Raw genomic sequence first — 20,372 nt, 5'->3', positions numbered from 1 at the left:
AACTGTTCATGGACCAAAGATGTTATGATGTCAGTATTTTGTGAATCCTTCCTTGATTTACAGTTTGTTGGGTTATTATGGCAGGGACATACTATCCAGTGTATTTAAGTTAGTGATTTTTTGAAAAAAAAAAAAAAGCCTTAAAATTCACAAAATAGAATTCATGTCCTCTCCAGTAAAATAGAACTCCAAGAGTGAGCTGAAAAATAAAGACATGTTTCTTTTCCTTGAGAATTTGACTCTCATGGAGATTACTTAAGTCCTGGAGTTCCTTGGTCATCTTTCCTCCCCAGCCTCTTCTAAGGATCCAACCATTGTTTTCCTGTGAACGTCAGCTTTATAGTGAAATAGAGACTTACTATGGAAAACCATGACTCAGGTTTATCTCTGGCACCGCTTCCTTTAGAGAGATCTCTGATGGTATCAATGCAGCATCTCTTTCTTTCGGAAGGCTACACAGCTGCTAGCTTGTTGAGAATTCGTCGGGCACTCCTGGAGAGCTCTGCTCTCATTTCATTCCTCTTGGCTGCAGAGAATTGTGTGCTCAGAAGCAGGGTCTGGAGCCATGAAGTCACTGCCCTGCCCTGTCTGGTGTTGTGACATCACTATGGCTCAAAGGAAACAAGGGTGGGGCAGCAACACCAGACCGTCTAAAGCATCTTGCCGGCATTAACTTTGCCTGATCCATGAATGAGGCTGTCCTTTCTCCAGTTGAACTGCACCATAAGGTATTGTTTGAAGCATGAGATATGGATGCAAGCCTGCATGGGAAAGTGTGTTTCATAGATTAAGGAAGCAGAGCGTTTGTGTGTGTGTGTGCAGTAGTAGAAATGATTGACTCTTCCTCCTGTTAAGGAAAATATTGTTAGTTTTTTAGGAGGGCCATTGAAAAATCATATTTAATTAACGAGTATATATTAATGCAGAGAATAGAGTCAGTATATTTCTTACTCTTTTTGTACCTAAGTAGCATTCTTGCTAAATTCTTGGTGTAGGTGGTTAGTCTTGTCTTTCAAAAGTGTGTGGTGTGGTGTCTGTCGAGATACGGTCTTTTTCTGGGTAGACGGTGTTCTGTCTGATGTGTTTTCCAGTGATGTGTTTGCAATTGGCAATTAGAAAAAAAAGATGGGCAAAAGAAAGCAAGAGGTTTCACAAGTGTAGAAGATAACCTGTAGTGATTTGGGGTAGTTGATTTCTGTGTAAGTTTTTGGTTTATGTGTAGATGATTTTATAATTTAGCACTTTTGAATTCTCTGAACTGAGCATTCTAGTGCAGAGATGATCCCAGACAGGCCGCACCCGAATTTGTGATTAATCAGTTTCCTGTTGTGATTCCTGATTTGAATGTGATGCGAGCATAAAGGAGACCCACAGAACAGCTGCAGCCTGGGGTCTTCTTGCCACCTCTTCAGTAAGATGACTGACCTTTTCTCATGTGAGGATATTATGTGCGTGGGACCTGTGAGCAGTTCTCATTTAACCATGTCACTGTCCAGAACACATTGCCAACGCAAAAGGGAAGGAAAATAAAAAAAAGGAAGGATAGCCCAAATAGAGAAGTTGAAATTAAGTACCAGAACTGCAGCTCGATTCGTTGAAACGTCTTTGGTGTTGCATTTTTAGACTTAACCATGATTGGCTAAATTGCACACTTCACAATTGTAAGCTTCTATTAGCGCCAAACCCCTAATTCTTTGGTAATTTGCAGTACAGAGGAAAAAGCTGACAACTTAATTTTTAGATGGCTGACATTTTGATGCACTGTTCTTATAACCCTTCCTTACAGACTTTAAAAAAAAGCAAAAGCAGAAAGGTTTGTATTCAATCTAGAGAACAGTTGGGATACTTCCTCTGCCTCATGCACTGTTTTTTTCTCTCCACTTAAACTGAATGAGTGCCTGTTGTTTGGAGGGACTTATTTTCCTTTTGCTTGGAGTTTCATTCCCAGACCAGCACAGGTCTAAACTCATAGGGTGTTGAGTAAATATTTATGGAATTGGATTAAGAAGTGAGGCCATATGTGACTTATGCTTCACTATTAAAGAATAGTCGACAAGGCTTAAAAAGCATGGCCACTTCCTTAAAAATGAGAATGTTCAGACTCTTGTATGCAGCTGTTTCTAACCGCACGGTCCTCTTCATAATGAGTTTGCTGCTCTGGCCACAGCTCAGATTAGGTAGGTTCTAGAGGTTTTGTCTGATCCAAGAAGAGAATACTGCAGGTACCGTGAGAAAAAAGGACGGCTTCTTTGAGAGAAGATGGGCAGGCAGCCTGCTTCCCTTCCTGCCATCTCTAATTGGTGTCATGGGGACATCAGTAGAGCAGATGTACTCAGAAGAAGGGGAGAGGGATCAGATGGAGGGAGACAAAAGCAGAATGAGGGCTGGGCCATCATATTGATCTTGATGTTGAACTAAGAAGAGAAAAACTATTTTCTCCTTAAAAATTTTTTTATTTTAATGTTTTTATTGGAATATAATTGCCCTAAGATGTTGTGTTAGTTTCTGCTGTACAGTGAAATGAATCAGCCATATGCATACATATATCCCCTCCCTTTTGAGTCTGCCTCCCACCCCACTCCCCCATCCCCACCCTTCTAGGTCATCACAGAGCCCTGAGCTGAGCTTCCTGTGCTTTATAACAGCTTCCCATTAGCCATCTATGTAGATCTCTCTTCTTTGGTCATTTTTTTATATATGTTGTATTTACATTCTCCAGTAGTGACTTTCTCTGTGTTTTAGTCAAGCTCCACATTTCATCCTTTCTCTAAAACAAACCTTTTTTTTTTTTTTCCACATTTGCACATCTCTGAAATTGGGGTATGTCTTACAGTTGCTCTCAGCCATATGGCAGAGAGAAAGCTGGCAACTGAATTCATTGATAAAGACGCAGACGTCAAAAATTGGAGATTGGGTGTCAGTTGATTGGAAGGAAATCTTGGAGACATAATGGAGCACGCATAAGAAATAGCGCATCACCCATGAAGAAACATAGGTGGTATTTCCTGTGTAAAGGCATAGATCACGGTAACTGAATCAGCATGCAATTTGAGAAAGTTGGATTTTGACCTGTAATAGAATTTTTTTGAGTACCTTGGCTAGTTTATTTTGTTTCTCTTTGTGCATGCAGAGAATATGTAATTAAGTGTAAAAGAGTTCTCTAAATAACTAGAAAATTAAAATTCCAACATATGAGTCACCACTTAATTGGCAGAGTGCTACATATTGCTTTATTTCTTAGAATTAACAGTGTCATGAATTTTATGAGATAGGGTTTGTACTTGGCTATGCAAATTTTAAAAATGCTCTGTGATGTTCAGTGCTTATTCACATGCCCCCTTCTATGTATTTGGTAACTGAGGTGCATCCCTCTGTAGGAAAAACCTATTGAGCGGTTTTCATTTTCAAGTTTGGCTTTTCCATTTGGGTCCTTGAAAGATGGTTGGACTTTGACTAGTCATTGAGAATACATTCCAGATAGAACACTCTGAAAGGTAGGAGGCCTCAAGGTAACTGGAATGTAGTCTTTACCCTGCAGAGTAATAAGAGATGAGTCTCAGGAGAGAGTGTGGGGCCTTACGGTGAATATGAGACTAAGGAACATTTTGCACTTTGCTAGGTACTAGGGAGCCATTGAAAGTAGTGGAGTAGGAAAGACAGTGTTCATCTGGTGATCAATGTAGGGTGTATTAGAAGAACAGGAGTCTGGGGACAGATGACCTTTTGTTAAAGGAGTAATCCAAAAAATTTCAGAAATTGTATGTAATGCTAGTTCCTTTCAGCGATTGATATTTTGGCAACTCATGACATATTTTTTGTGATCGTATTTAGTTGAAGCCTAATTATTACTTTTGGACTGATTAGGGTGGAAAATGAAATGTTCAGAAGATGGAATGATTTTCATTCCTATTTTTCCTTCCAGTTAAAACCTCTCTGTTATTTCAGGTATTAAGAATAATGCATACTCCCTGTAAAATATTTTCTAATAATACTGAAAGACAAGCAGAAGAAACTGCACTGTCTAGAGGCCACTGTTGATAATTGTGCTCAGTTGCTCAGTCGTATGCTCCTCTTTGTGGCCCCATGAACTGTAGCCCGCCAGGCTCCTCTGTCCATGAAATTTTTCTGGCAAGAATACTGGAGTGGTTGACATTTCCTTCTCCAGGAGATCTTCCTAACCCAGGGATTGAACCCTCTTCTCTTGTATCTTCTGCATTGGCAGGAGGATTCTTTACCACTCACCTGGAAAGTGACTAAAACAACAACAATAACAATGTGTGTCTTGGAATCTGACAGCCCTGGGATGGGCTCCTAGGCTTGCTATGTGGTTGCTGTGTGATGTGGGTCAAGTCTCTTAACTTTTTGAGTCTATTTGATCACTTACAAAATGGCCATAATGTTTAGATCCCGAGGTTGCTGCTGCTACTGCTAAGTCACTTCAGTCATGTCCGGCTCTGTGCGACCCCATAGACAGCAGCCCAACAGACTCCCCTGTCCCTGGGATTCTCCAGGCAAGAACACTGGAGTGGGTTGCCATTTCCTTCTCCAATGCATGAAAGTGAAAGTAAAGTCGCTCAGTCGTGTCCGACCCTCAGCGACCCCATGGACTGCAGCCTACCAGGCTCCTCCATCCATGGGATTTTCCAGGCAAGAGTACTGGAGTGGGGTGCCATTGCCTTCTCTGAGATCCCGAGGTTATGAGGGTTAAATGATGCAGTACACACAAAGCACTGCATGTGGTACCTGGTACATCACAAGTGTCTAATTAATAGACACGGATTCCTGTCGTTGTTCAGCTGATGAGTCACGTCCAACTCTTTGCAACCCAGTGGACTGTAGCCCGCCAGGCTCCTCTGTCCACGGGATTTCCCAGGCAAGAATACTGGAGTGGGTTGCCATTTCCTTCTCCAGGGGATCTGCCCAACCCAGGGCTCAAACCTGAGTCTCCCGCATTGCGGGCGAATTCTTCACCACTGAGCCACCAGGGAAGCCCTACTGGCTAGTGTCTTAATAAAGATAATACACTGGAAATAAATAGTCCTAATGATTGTGAGAATGCTCAGCATGGAGGAAAGACCCTTGTCTGGGTTTCTGTATGGCTGATCCATCATTTACCACTTTTGTAGCCCTAGGAAATGAATATAAAATTTAAAAGGTTAAGGAAGTAGGATTAAGGGTTAGTTTTCTTATCTGTTAAGTAGGGATGATAATCATGTAGTGTAATGGTCTGGAGTATGAAATGAATGTCTAATTGAAAATATGTGGCTCTTTAATACATCTTCAGTTGAGGTTAGTTTTCTCTCTTTATGATGAATAATAGAAAAATGGAGTGAAGTTAGTAAAGCAGAGATGCTTCTATGAGAAAATGTGATCTGCTGATCAAAATCAGGCTGAGTACTTTGGGTCTTACAGATATTTTCAAGATATTGTGAAATTCTTAACTTTCATATGGGGGCAACAAAACAAAGCATTGATTTAATAGGATCTGAAAATGAATTCGCTGATTCAGCAGACATGAATTTGAGCAAATTCGGGAGATAGTGAAGGACAGAGGAGCCTGGTGGGCTACAGTCCATGGAGTTGCAAAGAGTTGGATACAACTGAGTGACTGAACAACAAAAGCAACAGCAAAGAAAAATGAACTCAAGAGGGAGCTTCCAGGGGACTTCCTGGTGGTCCAGTGGCTAAGACTCGGCGTTCCCAGTGCAGGGGCCCGGGTTTGATCCCTACTCAGGGAACTAGATCCCACATGCCACGACTAAGAGTTTGCATGCTGCAGCTAAAGGTCCTGTATGCTGCGCTTAAGACCTGGCACAGCCAAATAAATTAAAAAAAAGAGGGAGCTTCCAGTTCTTGGACCTACAGTTTCGATGCAGCCTAAGGGTCTTCAGAAGCTTGTCTGACGCTATGGCCCAGTCTCAGTAGAGACCCAGCAGGTCGCCACCCCCAGCAGATAGCCTTTCAGTTCTCACTGTGCCTTCTGCAGGTGTCTTCAGACACCATCTTGGAGTCACCTCTGCTCTCCTGGATGCTGTATTTCAAGCTGGGGGACCAGCAATACGCAAATAGGATTTCAGATTGGGATGAATGTTCTGAAGCAGGACCAGGTCACAGTGTTGATGGGTGTAGAGGACTGCTTCAGCTACTGTAACTTGGGGACGGTTAACATTTAGTTAAGTCCGTCCTTCTTGTTTGCACCCTTCCTCTGCAAGTGAGACATCAACCCTTAGGTGGTAATCGGTGCCAGGCAAGAGTCACATCTTCCATCAGCTGCATGTCTTTGGGCCTCGTACAGCGCCTGGCTGTAGTCCCAGGCATGCTCCTCTGTCCATGATTTTCTCCAGGCAAGAACAGTGGAGTGGGTTGCCATTCCCTTCTCCAGAGAATCTTCCCAACCCAGGCATTGAGCTCAGGTCTCCTGCATTGCAGGCAGACTGTTAACCATCTGAGCCACCAGGGAAGCCCAGCTACTGAAAACATAGCTTTTATACTCACCAAGCCCTCTCTTGTACCTTACCTTTCTTGTGATATGATTTTTACTGAGACCATGCATTCTTTTCTTATTTCTTAAGTTTGATCTCTTGAACCTTCCCACTCAGATGTGGGCTTAACCATGCATGAAACTAATGGAGCCTATGCTGCTGCTGCTGCTGCTAAGTCACTTCAGTTGTTTCCAACTCTGTGCGACCCCACAGACGGCAGCCCACCAGGCTCCCCCGTCCCTGGGATTCTCCAGGCAAGAACACTGGAGTGGGTTGCCATTTCCTTCTCCAATGCATGAAAGTGAAAAGTGAAAGTGAAGACGCTCAGCCATATCCGACTTTTAGCGACCCCGTGGACTGCAGCCTACCAGGCTCCTCCATCCATGAGATTTTCCAGGCAAAAGTACTGAAGTGGGGTGCCATTGCCTTCTCTGAACGGAGCCTATACTTAAGTTTAAATTCAAACTGTATCATCTTTTTCTTAGAGAACATTTCCAAAATTCGTTTAAGTGTCAGTGTTTATGAAACCTACACCTGCCTCTGATCTCAACCTGTATTCAGTTCAGTTCAGTTCAGTCTCTCAGTCATGTCCGACTCTTTACGACCCCATGAATCGCAGCACGCCAGGCCTCCCTGTCCATCACCAGCTCCCGGAGTTCACTGAGACTCCTGTCCATCGAGTCGGTGATGCCATCTAGCCATCTCATCCTCTGTCGTCCCCTTCTCCTCCTGCCCCCAATCCCTCCCAGCATCAGAGTCTTTTCCAGTGAGTCAACTCTTTGCATGAGGTGGCCAAAGTACTGGAGTTTCAGCTTTAGCATCATTCCTTCCAAAGAAATCCCAGGGCTGATCTCCTTCAGAATGGACTGGTTGGATCTCCTTGCAGTCCAAGGGACTCTCTCCACCCTTTTCTGAATTCTTACTGCAAATGTGGTTCACCCGAACCCAGAACTTTACTGTGTCCCAGTTCATCTTCTCATGGGTGCACACGAAAGGTGTCCAAAGACTTGGATTTGTGACTTGACTAAAAAGCTTCTGGACCTCTCAGAGATGTAAATTCTCATGTAGGAGTGTAGAACAACCCTTCCTTCCTGCGGAATCACCTTCATGTAGTTCAGTCGCTCAGTTGTGTTTGATTCCTTGTGACCCCATGGACTGCAGCATGTCAGGCTTCCTTGTCCTTCACTGTCTCCTGGAGTTTGCTCAAACTCATGTCCATTGAGTCAGTGATGCCATCCAACCATCTCATCCCATTGCCCCCTTCTGCTTTCTATCTTACCCAGCATCAGAGTCTTTTCCAATGAGTCGGCTCTTCGCATCAGGTTGCCAAAGTGTTGGAGCTTCAGCTTCAGCATCAGTCCTTCCAATGAATATTCAGGGTTGATGTCCTTTAGGATTGACTTAATTGATCTCCTTGCAGTCCAAGGGACTCTCAAGAGTCTTCTCTAGCACCACGAGTCGAAAGCATCAGTTCTTCAGCGCTCAGCCTTCTTTATGGTCCAACTCTCACATCTGTACATGACTACTGGAAAAACCATAGCTTTGACCAGATGGACCTTTGTTGGCAAAGTAGCGTCTCTGTTTTTGTCACTGTCATGAGCCAATGGTACTTTTCCATTGATCCAATCCAATTTTCAAGCTGTAAGATGTAGAATATGATGATAATCAGTGTTTTGTTTTTTTTTAGTGAGTTAAGGTAGCAGACATTTAGTTGAAGAAACATCTTGGATTTCTTCCATGCTTTGCTCCCACCATCCTGTGCCTTCATTCCTTCTCCTGATGATGAAATACATCCTGAGGACTTCGCATTAGCACTGTGCCGGTGTCAGCGACAGAGCAAAAATGAAAATAAGAAGCAGCCACTCGCTGGGCTCCCCCAGGGCACAGAGCTGTCACTGCCTGTGAAAGGGGCATCGGGCTCCAAGTTCTCCCCAAGAAGCTCACCACTCAGACTTGGGATGTGGTCCTGGCAGAAGGGAGTGAGGTCTAACCTAGACCTGAACAGTGGCCAGGAGTCAGCATGTGGTGGAGAAGGGGAGGGTCTGGTAGGATCCAGAGTGGACTAGAGAGGGGGTGTTTGTGGGGTGACTGACAAGCAGGTACAAAGGCCAAGGGGGAAAGGATGCTTAGTCAGACATGGTACACGACTGAGGGATGAGACTGGATCCAGGAAGAACACTGGGGAGGTGACAGTGTTGCAGAGGTCCATGGGGTCCACAGGACATCCAGGGAGAGATGTCCGGTAGCTTTCACACCAGAGCAGTCCAGCTTCTAGATCAAGATGGGGACTCATTACAAAAGGATGCTATTAATGCCTTGGAAGCTGAGGCCCGGGAGAGGGTGAGTGAATAGGGTGTGCAGAGGAGGAGGGGGATGGGGGGCAGACACACCTGGAAGCGTGTTTAGAAGGAGCAGTGCTCAGGGCTCCTGGGCACCCAGGAGCACCGAGGCTGTCTTGTGCCTGAAACAGCTTTGGTTCAGCTGCTGACATTGGTGTCTCACAGGGACTCAGAGAGCAGGACCCGTCTCCTCTGGGAGCACCTGGTGTTTCTGCTTCCTTGCGTTCCTTGGTTTTGAGGATGGAGCGAACTGCTGGAGGTAGAGGTCTGGGTGGGGGCAGCAGGAATTGGGGGAGCCCAGGCCCCCAGGAATCTTTCCCACATACAGGTGAGGTGTGAATTACACGCCTGCATATAAGAGGTCCTGGTATCCATGGCGTTTTATTTTTTTTAAAGAAGTACATTGAGAAGCAGAGGTGACATGGCTAAAAGTGCCCGCCTCCTACGTGGATGAGGGGCTGTGTCTAAGGTGACACTGCTGACAGTGGAAAGCACTGAACATAGATTTCGGCCTTCTGTGCAGCCCTTGTTTGTGGACCCTAAAAGGCTCTGATGTGTCGTTTGAGAGCTAGGAAAGTGATGACAGCTTTTCCAGTCCCTTAATTTGTTTCCTGTCTCCTTGTACCAGAAACGTTTCCACCAGTGGTAAAATATTCTTGATCACAGCAGATTAGAAATACTGGACAGCCTTGTCCATTACGTAGAGATCCGTGTCAGGATGACCCATGGATGGGTCTTAACTCAGATCTCAGAGGACGTCGAGATGGGGTGACGATCTCTCTTAGAAATAGTGTGTAATATTTCTGATACCTGAAAAAGTTGAGTAATAGGTACAGTGACCACCTCTGTATCCCACATCCAGTTTTAAGAGATAAAACTTTTTAAAAATGTCACTTTTTAATGATGTTTTTATCTCTTAAAAACATCACTTTTTAAGAGAGAGAGCACTATCCCAAATTGCTTACTTTCCCTGTGTTCTCCTCTGCAGTTGTACCTCCCTCCCTCCTAGGATTCTCTATAGCATCACTAAATTATTTGTGGTGGTGTTCACATTTAAGCAACTTTAAACAGTGTCTTGTACCTGTCCCTCTGCAGCTTTGTTCATCCTGAAGGCTCCATGACCTCCAGGAGCCCATGGTGTAGTTCTTGGGGGTGAAAACTGATGCTTTAACCAGAGCTCATGGCTTCCTCACCAGGCCTTGAACAGGATTGTGCTTCTCACCTCAGAACATGGTACAACCCTATATCTTCACGCTGTGTATCCCTGGATTCAGCCAACCATGGATTGAAAAATACTTCTTCAGAATGTTCTAGAAAGTTCAAAAAAAGCAAAATGTAAATTTGTCCCCAGCAGCTATTTACATAGTACTTGCATTGTATTTACAACTATTTACATAGTATTTCCATTGTGTTAGGTGTTATTGAAAAATATTTTTTTAGAATGTTCCAGAAAATTTCAAAAATCAAAACTTGAATTTGCCCCCAACAATTATTTACATAGCATTTGCATTGTATTGACAACTATTTACCGAGTATTTCCATTGTGTTAGGCATTATAAGTAATCTGCATGCTCAGTCACTTCAATAGTGTCTGACTCTTCGCAACCCTGTGGATTGTAGCCTGCTAGGCTCCTCTGCCCATGGGATTTCCCAGGCAATACTGGAGTGGGTGGCCATTTTCCTCCTCCAGGGGATCTTCCTGAACCAGGGATTGAACCTGTGTCTCCTACATTGCAGGCAGATTCTTTACCTGCAGAGCCATCAGGGAATCCCATAAGTAATCTAGAGATGATTTAAAGTCTATGGGAAGATGTGCAGGGGTTAAGCAAATACAGTGCCATTTTATAGGCTTCCCAGGTGACTCAGTGGTGAAGAACCCACCTGCCAATGCAGGAGATGAGGGTTTGATCTTTTGGGTCAGGAATATCCCCTAAAGGAGGGTCAGGAAGATCCCCTGGAGGAGGGCATGGCAACTCACTCCAGTATTCTTGCCTGGAGAATTCTATGGACAGAGGAGTCTGGCAGGCTACAGTCCCTGAAAGGTAGCAAGAGTCAGACATGACTGAGTGACTGAGCATGTGCCATTTTACATAAGAGACTTGAGCTTCTATGGAATTTGGTATCTGAGGGTGTCCTGGAATCAATCACCCCTCCCCAAGACAGACACCAAGGGATGAGTGTCCTTGCTGCCCATCAGCCTAAGACGTCCTGCCTCTGCACCTGCACCCCATCGCCTCTCACCCCACCCAGCACTGACTCCCTGCTCTGCATCCATTTTCTTCATATGAGTATATGTTTTACTTGTTTGTGTCTGTCGTGTGCCTCCCCCAACCAGAGCATCTGCTTCATCTGTTCTAGGACTTAACATCTGTACTGTTCACCATGGACCCCAGCTTTGAGAACAGTGCTGCTCAGTACCCAGCTAACTGAAGGAGTCCTTCAAGATACGATGTGATAGGAATTTGCCACGTTTTTATTGTCGACCTTTTAGTTGTGGTGGTTTGTCTACTATGAATAAACCTACATTGTACATACATGCAGGAGTCTTCTTTTTTTTAGAAAACAAACACATTTCATTATCAATCCAAAAATAAAAGAAGAAGATGTGAGCTTACGAAGGAGAACTTTTTATTGATCCATCTTTAACCTTTGATTTAGTGGATACGGTTGTGTTCAGAGTGATTTAATGTTGAATTGTAAATATAGCTTCAGTAAGTGAGGCCCCCCTGATGGGAAAAGCTGGCCTGTGTGGCCCGAGGTATCTTGCCAAGAGGTGAAGGAGCCAGTGTGTGTGCACCAGGTCGAGACCTTCCTGCTCTGAGCTGTGAGCTCAGCCATGCTTCCCAGAGTGACAGTTGGGTTCCAGTCATTTTCAATTAATTTGGACTTGCAGTTCTTTATGCTCATTAGAGTATCGTAATTTTCCCCCTCCTCAAGAATTAGCACTTCCACAATCATTTGTACCTTCCCAGACATGCCATCTGGCCTGCCCCCTTCTTTCCCTTCCATTATTAGCACAGTCAAAGGTAAACACGTTTTTTTTGCCCCTCTTCCTTACCGATGAATATTCCATTTTCTTGTAATTTGGAAGATAATTCGTACACCTCTCGTTTTCACTCTTTGTATTCAGTGCTGGAAAATCAAAGTGTGCTTGGTTTTCTGGGCTCTTTAATGAAGCATCAAGTCGATAGTGAGGTTTTGATTAGATGTGCATTCTAATTAAAGGAAAACAAATGATAAATTTCCACTTGGATTGCCATAGGAAGTGATTCCAACATATAAGGATAGATAGTCATGGTATCCTATCAGCAAAATAATTTATAACTTGGTTTTGAAGAATTTCTTATCCAAAAGAAAGCTTTCATGACTGCCCTTTTTTCTGCTTCTTTTATTGACAGTATTTTTCTCTGAATCTGTGTATCTTGTCTACTCTTGGGGAGGGTGGAGACCTGGAATTTCTCTATCCAGGTATTCCAGAAGCATTGGTGAAATGGAATGTTCTCCCTCCATTGAGAAATTTGTTTTCCGTTATGTTCCTTTTTTCTTGATGCCAGCAATGACATGTTCTTGGATGAGCCTTTGAGTTCAGGATGGTGAGTTGAATGTGCCTGGTTGATAAAGGGGAGCTGACTGAGTGGTAAAGCAGATCAGTTCAGTTCAGTTGCTCAGTCGTGTCCAACTCTTTGCGACCCCATGAACCACAGCACGCCAGGGCTCCCTGTCCATCACCAATTCCCAGAGTCCACCCAAACCCATGTCCATCAAGTTGGTGATGCCATCCAGCCATCTCATCCTCTGTCATCCCCTTCTCCTCCTGCCCTCAATCTTTCCCAGCATCAGGGTCTTTTCAAATGAGTCAGCTCTTTACATCAGGTGGCCAAAGTCTTGGAGTTTCAGCATCAGTCCTTCCAATGAACACCCAGGACTGATCTCCTTTAGGATGAACTGCTTGGATCTCCTTGCAGTCCAAGGGACTCTCAAGAGTCTTCTCCAACAGCATAGTTCAAAAGCATCAATTCTTCAGTGCTCAGCTTTCTTCACAGTCCAACTCTCACATCCATACATGACCACTGGAAAAACCATAGCCTTGACTAGACAGACCTTTGTTGGCAAAGTAATGTCTCTGCTTGTGAATATGCTATCTAGGTTGGTCATAACTTTCCTTCCAAAGGAGTAAGCGTCTTTTAATTTCATGGCTGCAGTTACCATCTGCAGTGATTTTGGAACCCAGAAAGATAGTCAGCCACTGTTTCCATTGTTTCCCCATCTATTTCCCATGAAGTGATGGGACCAGATGCCATGATCTTCGTTTTCTGAATGTTGAGCGTTAAGCCCACTTTTTCACTCTCCTCTTTCACTTTCATCAAGAGGCTCTTTAGTTCTTCCTCACTTTCTGCCATAAGGGTGGTGTCATCTGCATATCTGAGGTTATTGATATTTCTCCCGGCAATCTTATTTCCAGCTTGTGCTTCCTCTAGCCCAGCATTCCTCATGATGTACTCTGCATTTAAGTTAAATAAGCAGGGTGACAGTATACAGCCTTAACATACTCCTTTTCCTATTTGGAACCAGTCTGTTGTTCCATGTCCAGTTCTAACTGTTTTTTTTTTTTTTTTTCTATTTTTTAAAAATTAATTTTATTTTATTTTTAAACCTTACATAATTGTATTAGTTTTGCCAAATATCAAAATGAATCCACCACAGGTATACATGTGTTCCCCATCCTGAACCCTCCTCCTCCTCCTCCTCCCCCATACCATCCCTCTGGGTCATCCCAGTGCACCAGCCCCAAGCATCCAGCATCGTGCATTGAACCTGGACTGGCATCTCATTTCATACATGACATTTCACATGTTTCAATGCCATTCTCCCAAATCTTCCCACCCTCTCCCTCTCCCACAGAGTCCATAAGACTGTTCTATACATCAGTGTCTCTTTGCTTCTTGACCTGCATACAGATTTCTCAAGAGGCAGGTCAGGTGGTCTGGGATTCCCATCTCTTTCACAATTTTCCACAGTTTATTGTGATCCACACAGTCAAAGGCTTTGGCATAGTCAATAAAGCAGAAATAGATGTTTTTCTGGATAGCAGCTTAGATATTCTCTGATGACCATGGGCATGGCTAGCGTGCACCCCCTGCCCCCATCATCCCCCATCATCATTCCTCCTGACCTACATCCATGCATGACCACACAATAGTTCTGAGCAGGCCGCACTGGTGCCCTGCCTCTGGCTTCTCTGGTTTTAGGTGGTCTGATAACAGCCATTACTCATTTTGAAGCCATCATTTCTCAGCATAGGCAGTCTGGATTCTGTCTTAGACCCAGATTAGCAAGTTGGAAACTGCTTTAAAGGGTTTGTTAATTGTTGTTATGGCTTTATAAAAGTGAAATAGAATTACCTGATAGAGCAGTCTTGTTTCTTGGCATTCTTTTATCTGATACTGGAAAGAGGATAATGTTGAAATCCCGTTCAGTAGAAACAGCATCACCACAGTCTTCAGAAGTGTTAAATGTGCATTGACTGTTTCTCCTATGGAAGGAATCTTCTTGGGAGATGTACTGAGGACAGTGTGGTGATTTGAATGCATTTGTTTCATTTAGGGTAGGTGATTCTGTGGTACTTGCTGCTGCGGTTGTTCAGTTGCTCAGTTGTGTCTGACTCTTTGCAACCCCATGGACCACAGCACACTAGGCTTCCCTGACCTTCACTGTCCCCAGAATTTGCTCAGACTCATGTCTGTTGAGTCGGTGATGCCATCCATCCATTTCAACTTCTGTCGTCCCCTTCTCCTCTTGCCCTCTATCTTTCCCAGCATCAGAGTCTTTTCCAGTGAGTCAGCTCTTTGCATCAGGTGACCGAAGTATCGGAGCTTCAGCTTTAGCATCAGTCCTTCCAATGAATATTCAGGGTTGATTTCCTTTAGGATTCACTGGTTTGATCTTGCTGTCTTAACCTATTTTATCATTAATTGCATTTCACATGAGCAGGTTTTAGATATTTCCTTTTTAAAGAGCACTTTGATTGTGGAAACATTGGGTTTGAATTCCTGGAAGATACTGTACGTGGAAGAACAATTTTATTATTTGTCTTATTTGATGGGCTGCTGCTGCTGCTGCTGCTAAGTCGCTTCAGTCATGTCCAACTCTGTGCGACCCCATAGACGGCAGCCCACCAGGCTCCCCCGTCCCTGGGATTCTCCAGGCAAGAACACTGGAGTGGGTTGCCATTTCCTTCTCCAGTGCATTAAAGTGAAAAATGAAAGTGAAGTCGCTCAGTCATGTCTGACTCTTTAGCGACCCCATGGACTGCAGCCTACCAGGCTCCTCCATCCATGGGATTTTCCAGGCAAGAGTACTGGAGTGGGGTGCCACTGCCTTCTCCTATTTGATGGGCAGTGACCTTAATAACAAAATAATACTCTGATGGTAAATGTATTATTATACTTGGGCCTTTTCTAACCACCACAGTTTAACTCCTGGGAGGTGCTTAACCACTCTGACCTGGCTCCATCCTTGCCCTTGTGAGGCAAGCAATTTAGCTGGATTGTCTTCTGTGATTAATGCTCTGTGACTCAAAAACATATCCAACTTTTTCAGCTCAGAAATAAATCTGCTGACCTAGTTTCTTTGGCCTCTATTGCTCGCTCCTTGATTTGAAGCATCTTTCTTTGGGGGCATCTCTGGTTTGACACATTTGAAACATCATTGGTTACTACCTGTTGTTAGTGTGTCAGGACACCCAACAGGAAGTAGGAAATGTAGCCGAAGAGCAGGGACAGGACCTTGACTTGCCGCAAAAGATGAAGCAGTCTCGTTCCTGAGCTGTGTTTGAGGCTTTCATCCCTGAGGACGTTGTAGGTTGGGCTGTGCTCATTTATAACACTTGGGGAGCACAGTGAAGGGGGTGAAACACTCCCTCCCAGTGTTTCCCTGAGGACCGAAGAGCAAAGCTGGGGGATAACTAACCACAGGAGGAAGGGACCAGATATGCTCAGCTGAATCCCCCTCAGTGCAGGGGAAGGAGGGTGAGTCCTTTCTAAGGAAAAACAGACCATCCTGTGTGTCGGATGGACCTCATGGTTGAAGCTAAGATGATCCCATGGTCAGGGGCAGCAGTGGTCCTGCAGGAACTCAGCAAGGAGACACCTGCGAAGGCTTCCTCCAACACGGGATGTCCCCAGTGCTCTGCAGAGCCTCCTTAGGGACCTTGAGCAGGGGAGACACAGCTGGTGGCTTCAGTACCTTCTCTTGACAAAGCCCGGAGCAGTTCAGAGGCCCCACCCTGTGCTCTTAAACATACTTGGCATTGGATATGTTGTTTCAAAGTTCTTGGTTGTAAGTGCTAAGTGACTCTTTTGCCTGAGAATTTTTGAAAAGGAAAAAAATGGGAAACAGCCTGACGTATCAGGAGTTCCTAAGATGTAGGGTGGATTGGAGAACAGGGCTGAAGAGAAAACGGTTTCTCCCTCAGCAGTCTCCCCTTCTTTCCTGGGAGTTCCGAGCTGTGTCACCATCTTCCCAAGGACATCCCGCAGTCATCTGCATCTGGACCTGCAGACGGGCCCCGCTGCCACGTGGACGGGCTTCCTTTGCAACGTGCTGTGTGCTTTCACCAAAAAAAAAAAAACAACTGTTGAGGGTTTGTTGTTGTTTCTGCCCTGTTTTCCTCTCTCAAAGCCGAGCGTGAGTTGCTGTCCCTGCAATTTTTCTCTCCAATCAACCCTATAATTTTATTGTAATAATTCTCCGCGGGCTGTCACTCGACACACATCCAAGCAAACACATCGCCTGCTCGGTTGCCCAACAAATGGGTTCAGACACTTGAGCCTCCTCTTACTCGTGTCAACCTTTGAGATATTTGTACCAAAAGGAAAAGCTCAACTCTTTTCATTTTAATCCTCATTTTTATCTGCAAATGTGTGTCCATGTAGAAGAGTGTGTGTTTGTATTCTAAGTAGTGAAAGAATGTTGTTATTCAGTCTCCAAGTACTGACTCTTCTCAACCCCATGGACTGCAGCACGCCAGGCTTCCTAGCCCTTTCACCATCTCTCAAAATTTGCCCTGGTTCACATCCAGTGAATCGGTGATGCCATCCAACCATCTCAACTTCTTTCGCCCTCTTCTCCTCTCGCCCTCAATCTTTCCCAGCATCAGGGTCTTTTCCAATGAGTTGACTTCAAATCAAGTGACCGAAGTATTGGAAGTTCAGCTTCAGCATCCGTCCTGCCAGTGTATATTCAGGGTTGACTGCCTTAAGGATTCACTGGTTTGATTTCCTTGCTGTTTTAACCTGTTTTATCATTAATTGGATTTAACATGACCAGTTTTTAAATATTTCCTTCTTAAAGAGCAATTTAATCATGGAAACATTGAGTTTGAATTCCTGGAAGACATTGTAAGTAGAAGTATTGAAGCTTCAGCATCAGTCCTTCCAATGAATATTCAGGGTTGATTTCCTTTAGTGAAACAATGGAGAGACCCTAAAAGGTCCTTTCAGAGGGGACTAAGTGCATAAACGCTCACTCTCCTAGGCTGGGGTACCAAGCAGTATCAAATACAAGGAGATCGTTTTCTCCACCCAATAAGGAAGCTGGTAAGCGATAGTATTCAAAACATGTTGCTTATTCGTTACTTCATTCAACAAAGATTTACCAAGTGCCTAACATTGAGTGCCAGGCATTTTTCTGGGAACCAAAGATAGAAACAAGCCAAGAAAAAAAAAAATCCTTGGTGTCCTGAAAGTTATACTCTAGAGGTGAGAAGTAGAAAATAAATCATAAATTTGTTGGTGTTCAGTTGCTCAGTCTTGTTCAGCTCTTTGTGACCCCATAGACTGCCGCCTGCCAGTCTTCCCTGTCCTTCACTATCTCCTAGAGTTTGCTCAAACTCACGTTGATTGAGTCAGTGATGCTACTTATCCATCTCATCCTCTGCCACCCCCTTCTTTTGCCTTCAGTCTTTCCCGGCATTAGGGTCTTTTCCACTGAGTCAGCTCTTCGCATCAGGTTTCCAAACTATTGGAGCTTCAGCATCAGTCCTTCCAATGAATATTCATGGTTGATTTCCTTTAGGATTGACTTGCTTGATCTCCTTGCTGTCCAAGGGACTCTCAAGAGTCTTCTCCAGCACCACAGTTTGAAAGCATCAGTTCTTCGATGCTCAGCCTTCTTTCAGATCCAACTCTCACATCTGTATATTACTACTGGAAAAACCATAGCTTTGACTATACAGACCTTTGTTGGCAAAGTGATGTCTCTCCTTTTTAATATGCTGTCTAGCTTTGTCATAGCTTTTCCCCCAAGGAGCAAGTGTCTTTTAACTTCATGGCTGCAGTCACTGACCGCAATGATTTGGGAGCCCAAGAAAATAAAATCTGTCACCATTACCATTTTTTCCTCTTCTGTGCCTTGGATGCCATGAATTACAATAACAGGATATTCAACGTCTGATGAGTGTTATGGAATGACACAGCAAGGGAGAGGAGAAAGAGGGGGGGTGGACTGGCAGTTTTGAGAGCACGTAGCACTCCGGGAAGCCTTCAGGGAAAGATGCAGTTGAGCAAAGCCTGAAAGGGGGGTGGGGCACAGAAGCCTGATGGTGTGGAGGGAAGAACATCCCAGGATGCGTGCACTCTTCACAGACTGACTGTTGCTGGAGAAGAGCAGAGCTTATCCAAGCATGAGCCCTGTGGCTCTCCAGGGTCTGCAGACCACTGAGCAGTCAGAGGGGAAGGAGAGACCGGGAGCCTGGGGCCAGGAATCCTAGGGGAGCCAATGTTTAGGGGGGCGGCGAGACAGGGGCAAGGGGGAGCCATGGCTGTTCTCCGTGCAGGTGGTGGAGACAGTGCAGTGCAGAGCCGTGTGTCCAAGCTGCTTCTGTTTTGTTTAAAGGCGGGAGTTAGCATCCATGTTGGTGTTTGATTCTGCCTGGGGCACTTCTGGGGAAATACCCAAAACACTTGACATGTGTCTTCTGGGGAGGCCAACCCCCTGGGGCTCCAGTCAGGGGAAAAGGAGACTTTCTCAGTTTAAAAATGATCAGTTTTTAAGCCATTTCCATTATGAGAACATTTGAATGGACAGCAAGCCTTGCCTTTCCCTCCTTGGCTCTACTTTGAGGGCTTCTTCTTGATGGATCGTGCCAGACCCTGACGTGTCACGCTTTGGGGTGTAGCGGGTGCCTCTTCTCATTCATTCATTGACTTATTCATTCATTGACTCATTCATTCATTTACTCACTCACATGTGCCGAGGACTGCTTGACATGTCTGCTGGTGGTGTTTAGTCACTCAGTTGTTTCCGACTCTTTGTGACCACATGGACTGCAGCCCACTAGGCTCCACTGTCCATGGAATTTCCCAGGTAAGAATCCTAGCGTGGGCTGCCATCTCTCTCTCCAGACATGTTTGGTGATGAAGCCATAAACCAGAGACAAAGCCACAGTGTTTGTCTTGAGAGCAGTACCCAGACCTCCTCCCCACGCTCATTCCCACTGAGTTTAAGGAGTCCCAGGGCCCTTTAGGATTCCACTAAAATGTTGTTCTCATGCTCATTCTGTTTTCAGATTTTTATAGGCAGTCCTTGAAGCCTGACTATAATTTAGGGCACTAGTATCTGTGTGGAAAAGGCTTCCTGGGTGGCGCTAGTAGTAAAGAGCCTGCCTGCCAATGCAGGTGACTTGAGAGGCAGCTTCTATCCCTGGGTCATGGAAGATCCCCTGGAGGAGGGCACAGCAACTCACTCCAGTATTCTTGCTAAGAGAATCCCATGCACAGAGGAGCCTGGTGGACTACGGTCCATAGGGTCAAAAAGAGTTAAACACAACTGAAGTGACAGCACACATGCGTGCCTCTGTGTGGAAAACAGGCTTTGGGGCTTTCAACGACCACTTTACAGGTTACATTTTGGAATATGACAAATTGGCTGTGGGCAGCTGCCCATACACTGGTCTTAACTGTTCCAATCAGCAGATTTTGTTAAACAGTCTACTCTTGGTTATCTCTGCCTATGGACATTTGTAGTAGTGTGAATATATGAATTTTGATGGCTGAATTAAAAAAAAAATCTATCATTAATTTTTTTGCTTAGGTAAATCTTTCATTGTTACTGGAGTACAGTTGCTTTATAATGTTGAGTTCAGTTCAGTCGCTCAGTCGTGTTGGACTCTGTGACACGAATCGCAGCATGCCAGGCCTCCCTGTCCATCACCAACTCCAAGAGTTCACCCAAACTCATGTCCATCAAGTCCATGATACCATCCAGCCATCTCATCCTCTGTCGTCCCCTTCTCCTCCTGCCCCCAATCCCTCCCAGCATCAGGGTCTTTTCCAATGAGTCAACTCTTCGCATGAGGTGGCCAAAGTATTGGAGTTTCAGCTTCAGCATCAGTCCTTCCAAAGAACACCCAGGACTGATCTCCTTTAGGATGAACTGGTTGGATCTCCTTGCAGTCCCAGGGATTCTTAACAGTCTTCTCCAAAACCACAGTTCCAAAGCATCAATTCTTTGGCGCTCAGCTTTCTTCACAGTCCAACTCTCACATCCATAC

At 44.7% G+C, this 20,372-nt stretch overlaps 1 protein-coding gene across 7 annotated transcripts in view; it reads left to right on the top strand.

Moving 5' to 3' along the window:
* Positions 1-20,372, top strand: part of EPB41L3 (erythrocyte membrane protein band 4.1 like 3) — a 144,393-nt gene that overhangs the window by 2,590 nt on the left and 121,431 nt on the right. Inside the window, exon 1 of one of the 7 annotated variants that reach the window (XM_070361515.1) lies at positions 629-728. The exons of the other annotated variants lie outside the window; for them this stretch is intronic. The gene's annotated coding sequence lies outside the window, so the exon portion shown is untranslated. Of the gene's footprint in view, positions 1-628; positions 729-20,372 lie in introns of those variants that run through there. 7 annotated transcript variants of the gene reach the window in all.

Source organism: Bos mutus, chromosome 24 (assembly GCF_027580195.1).
Source record: "Bos mutus isolate GX-2022 chromosome 24, NWIPB_WYAK_1.1, whole genome shotgun sequence".
Taxonomy (NCBI): domain Eukaryota; kingdom Metazoa; phylum Chordata; class Mammalia; order Artiodactyla; family Bovidae; genus Bos; species Bos mutus.
The sequence above is the reverse complement of the archived record's forward strand: the minus strand, read 5'-3'. Positions and strand labels throughout refer to the sequence as shown.